The following is a 6000-nucleotide window of genomic DNA, read 5'->3' on the forward strand; positions in this document are numbered from 1 at the left end:
TGCTTTTCTTTTTAGTGATGGACAGTCAAACCAAAAAAGATTATCACTTCCACATGTCCTACACAGATTAGTCTACATTTTCTCATTGATTGCCTATAATTACCATGTTGTCCATACATTCTATAATTATAATTGTACTAAGTGCAATTAATCCCCACAAAAAACTCCTTTTGGATTGACGACAAATATTATTAAACACTTCAATTTACACTGTTGACAATTATACCATTTGGAATATGTTGTATTTTGCTTGCATCAACATTCATTGTTGCCTATATCTCCCATGCTTCTGTGTTCCTTTCCAGACTTTTCTTTCATCTGCTATTCTTTTAATATTGTACAATGTCTGACATATGATAAAAAAGAGTTTCAGTTTCTCCTTCATAAATGGCAAATATTTTAAACTGTGCTATATTTTTTTCCTATTTTAATGACATATTTACATTTTGAAATAAGTAAACTTATAATGGACTTACAAAGTATTCTTTTTGATCATGCTCATTCTTAATTTTTTCACCTAATAAAACACTCAAATGCAACTTCACAAGATAGTTCATTCCCCAAATCATGTCAATTTTTTTATATCAGATACATTGATTTCCAAAGGCAACATAATATTTTCCAAAATAAAATATCTATCAGTACTCTGTCTTTTTTAGATGTAATCCTTGCCCCAGGTCTTCTTCAGAATGTTGATATTACACCTAGCTGTTGTTACTGAAATCACCTACTTCCATTCCACCTAGCTGTTGTTGCTGAATTCTCCTACTTCCATTCCACCTAGCTGTTGTTGCTAAATTCTCCTACTTCCATTCCACCTAGCTTTTGTTGCTGAATTCTCCTACTTCCATTCCCCCTAGCTGTTGTTGCTGAATTCTCCTACTTCCATTTCACCTAGCTATTGTTGCTGAATTCTCCTACTTCCATTCCACCTAGCTATTGTTGCTGAATTCTCCTACTTCCATTCCACCTAGCTGTTGTTGCTGAATTCTTCTACTTCCATTCCACCTAGCTGTTGTTGCGGAATCCTCCTACTTCCATTCCACCTAGCTGTTGTTGCTGAATCCTCCTACTTGCATTCCACCTAGCTGTTGTTGCTGAATCCTCCTACTTCCATTCCACCTAGCTGTTGTTGCTGAATTATCCTACTTCCATTCCACCTAGCTGTTGTTGCGGAATCCTCCTACTTCCATTCCACCTAGCTGTTGTTGCTGAATCCTCCTACTTGCATTCCACCTAGCTGTTGTTGCAGAATTCTCCTATTTCCATTCCACCTAGCTATTGTTGCTGAATTCTCCTATTTTCATTCCACCTAGCTATTGTTGCTGAATTCTTCCACTTCCATTCCACCTAGCTGTTGTTGCTGAATTCTCCTACTTCCATTCCACCTAGCTATTGTTGCTTAATTCTCCTACTTTCATTCCACCTAGCTGTTGTTGCTGAATTCTCCTACTTTCATTCCACCTAGCTGTTGTTGCTGAATTCTCCTACTTCCATTCCACCTAGCTGTTGTTGCTGAATTCTCCTACTTTCATTCCACCTAGCTGTTGTTGCTGAATTCTCCTACTTCCATTCCACCTAGCTGTTGTTGCTGAATTCTCCTACTTCCATTCCACCTAGCTGTTGTTGCTGAATTCTCCTACTTCCATTCCACCTAGCTGTTGTTGCTGAATTCTCCTACTTCCATTCCACCTAGCTGTTGTTGCGGAATCCTTCTACTTCCATTCCACCTAGCTGTTGTTGCTGAATCCTCCTACTTGTATTCCCCCTAGCTGTTGTTGCTGAATCCTCCTACTTCCATTCCACCTAGCTGTTGTTGCTGAATTCTCCTACTTCCATTCCACCTAGCTGTTGTTGCGGAATCCTCCTACTTCCATTCCACCTAGCTGTTGTTGCTGAATCCTCCTACTTGCATTCGACCTAGCTGTTGTTGCAGAATTCTCCTATTTCCATTCCGCCTAGCTATTGTTGCTGAATTCTCCTATTTCCATTCCACCTAGCTGTTATTGCTGAATTCTCCTACTTTCATTCCACCTAGCTGTTGTTGCTGAATTCTCCTACTTCCATTCCACCTAGCTGTTGTTGCTGAATTCTTCTACTTTCATTCCACCTAGCTGTTGTTGCTGAATTCTCCTACTTCCATTCCATCTAGCTGTTGTTGCTGAATTCTCCTACTTCCATTCCACCTAGCTGTTGTTGCTGAATTCTCCTACTTCCATTCCACCTAGCTGTTGTTGCTGAATTCTCCTACTTTCATTCCACCTAGCTGTTATTGCGGAATCCTCCTACTTCCATTCGACCTAGCTGTTGTTGCTGAATCCTCCTACTTCCATTCCACCTAGCTGTTGTTGCGGAATCCTCCGACTTCCATTCCACCTAGCTGTTGTTGCTGAATCCTCCTACATGCATTCCACCTAGCTGTTTTTGCTGAATCTTCCTACTTCCATTCCACCTAGCTGTTGTATTTGAATCCTCCTACTTCCATTCCACCTAGCTGTTGTTGCTGAATTCTCCTACTTCCATTCCAACTAGCTGTTGTTGTGGAATCCTCCTACTTCCATTCCACCTAGCTGTTGTTGCTGAATCCTCCTACTTCCATTCCACCTAGTTGTTGTTGCGGAATCCTCCTACTTCCATTCCACCTAGCTGTTGTTGCTGAATCCTCCTACTTGCATTCCACCTAGCTGTTGTTGCTGAATCCTCCTACTTCCATTCCACCTAGCTGTTGTTGTTGAATCCTCCTACTTCTATTCCACCTAGCTGTTGTTGCTGAATTCTCCTACTTCCATTCCACCTAGCTGTTGTTGCGGAATCCTTCTACTTCCATTCCACCTAGCTGTTGTTGCTGAATCCTCCTACTTCCATTCCACCTAGCTGTTGTTGCTGAATCCTCCTACTTGCATTCCACCTAACTGTTGTTGCTGAATCCTCCTACTTCCATTCCACCTAGCTGTTGTTGCTGAATCCTCCTACTTGCATTCCACCTAGCTGTTGTTGCGGAAACCACCTACTGTCATTCCACCTAGCTGTTGCTGCGGAATCCTACTACTTCCATTCCACCTAGCTGTTGTTGCTGAATCCTCCTACTTCCATTCCACCTAGCTGTTGTTGCTGAATCCTCCTACTTGCATTCCACCTAGCTGTTGTTGCTGAATCCTCCTACTTCCATTCCACCTAGCTGTTGTTGCTGAATCTTCCTACTTCCATTCCACCTAGCTGTTGTTGCTGAATCCTCCTACTTGCATTCCACCTAGCTGTTGTTGCTGAATCCTCCTACTTCCATTCCACCTAGCTGTTGTTGCTGAATCCTCCTACTTCCATTCCACCTAGCTGTTGTTGCTGAATCCTCCTACTTCCATTCCACCTAGCAGTTGTTGCTGAATCCTCTTACTTCCATTCCACCTAGCTGTTGTTGCTGAATCCCCCTACTTCCATTCCACCTAGCTGTTGTTGCTGAATCCTCCTACTTCCATTCCACCTAGCTGTTGTTGCTGAATCCTCCTACTTCCATTCCACCTAGCTGTTGTTGCTGAATCCTCCTACTTCCGTTCCACCTAGCTGTTGTTGCTGAATGCTCCTACTTCCATTCCACCTAGCTGTTGTTGCTGAATCCTCCTACTTCCATTCCACCTAGCTGTTGTTGCTGAATTCTCCTACTTCCATTCCACCTAGCTGTTGTTGCTGAATCCTCCCGCTTGCATTCCACCTAGCTGTTGTTGCTGAATCCTCCTACTTCCATTCCACCTAGCTGTTGTTGCTGAATCCTCCTACTTCCATATGTTTAGTTTCCCTTTGTGATCAGGTATGACTGCAGCTGCATATGAAGGTCTATGTCAAACAGTGCTGCTTTCATTTATATTATTTATCCCTTCTTGATGTTGTTATCCAAGCAGATTTGTTTAATTGCTTGTAAACCTGTTGACAAAAACAAGCTACCCCACTGATAGAAAAGTGCTACCTCTCTACAACTTTTATTTACCTTCTTCCTTTCTACAGTCTTTTCACCAGCTGTTTCTCCTGCTGAATATGGAGCCAGCTTACCAAGGTATTTTTCCACAACCTCTCTTCCTTTCATCACTTTCGTATCATCTGGTGTTTCTTTATTCATCATACACACTAAAACCATCATATCCGTGCCAGTAGACAAAAGTATATTCTCAAAGACTTTAAATTATTTTTTCTTAAAGGTAAGTTTTCTATTGGACTCTGTAGTACTTTTTTGTTGTTCATGGTTGCAAGCCTCCTTCATAATTAGTTACTCAGGCACTAGTAATAAACGTCTGGTGCCCACTAGTGGCTGAAAAAGAGTAGGGGTGCTTTATTGACATTTACGTTTATTTTACAAAATATGTTAAGAAAAAAAATTATATTAACAATTTGCACAGCTTTTTTTTACATTCATACTTAAAAGTATTTAAAGTTATCAATACAAACTTAACTAAACAATTATTTTTCTTTCATTGTTTTTTCTTTTATAGTTATCCTCAGTCCCCCTACCCTTCCTTTCACAACCATCATACTATTTCAGCTAACACATCATCCTCTTCCATTTTCTTGTTATATGACAAATTCTCACATCTTTTATTTTCAAAAGCATCCGTATTGTCACAAAGAGTACTTTAATCCATATACCAATATCTCATTTGTTTATTCATACTTCCCATATAATATCATATTCCTATTTATACAGTAAAATTGTTCCCATTTATATTCATTTTTAAACTTTATCTCAGGTTTTTTTTATTATTTTTGCAGTCCAAAATAAAAAAAACAAATAAAAAAAAACATTATTTGCATATTCTTCACTACAGACAACACATTTCTTTACTCAATCACTTTATATTTCATATTTCCTTCTACCGGTAACTTATCTAATAAAATGATCAGCAAAAACTCCTATGTTTTATAAAAATGTTAAAACCTTTTTCTTGTGTCTTTTGTTGTCTTTTTTCATCTTCATTCAATTCTTTCCATAGGTACACTATTTTTTTATGAAATCATATTATGCCATTCTTTTATTTCCCATCAACCTCACTCAATATTAGCCTCCATAATTTTATTTAATATCATACTATTTTTCCATCCTGTCAATTTTTCTTTTCTTTTCCCTTCTCACTCATTTGATATTTTCAATATGGAATATTACTTATCATTTCATTTTGCCTTTCTTTTATCTTTATGATTAACCAAAACAAATGCATGCATGCTAAATGCACCAATGGATTTTTTTTAAATGCAAACCACCTTCTTCTTTTTTATTATAAATTATTCATCATCTTACCAAGTTCATCACTAAGCCCCAAATGAAGCTAAAAAACTGTAATAACTCTTTTGATATGTATATATATGGTTCTACCTCACATAAACGAAACACCACAACACCGACAACGCAATCACCGACACCACATAACCGACAGTACAAAAACACGAAATCCCACATGCCCGACAACGAAATAACCGACGGTACACAAACACGAAACCTCATACACTTCACACACCACAATCAACAACCAAAACACATTCCCCGTCCAAAAACCACATACACAACACAAGCACACCAAAATCCCTACAAACCCACACTAAACCACACATACACAACTACCTACAACCCTGACCCAAACCCTAACCCTAAGGTCCGTCACTACCGCACACTTACCTGACCCGCTCCCTAACCCTAACTCACTTATCCCGCCCCTAACCCAAACACAATCACTACCGCACACTTACCTGACCCGCTCCCTAACCCAAACACAATCACTACCGCACACTTACCTGACCCGCTCCCTAACCCTAACTCACTTAACCCACCCCTATCCCCACTTACCTTACTCGCACCCTAACGTCCGTCACTACCGCATACTTACACAGCCTTTTCCCATTTCGGCATCCTCGGCGTCGGTGCTTTCATCCGTCGGGTCGGTCTTCTGCTTGTCGATCTTCTTGGTCCCGTCGCGTTGGTCTTCTGCGCTGTCGATCTTCTGGGGCTCGCGATTTCCCTGT

Source organism: Protopterus annectens, chromosome 14.part0, assembly GCF_019279795.1.
Source record: "Protopterus annectens isolate FY-2018-M chromosome 14.part0, PAN1.0, whole genome shotgun sequence".
Taxonomy (NCBI): Eukaryota; Metazoa; Chordata; order Ceratodontiformes; family Protopteridae; genus Protopterus; species Protopterus annectens.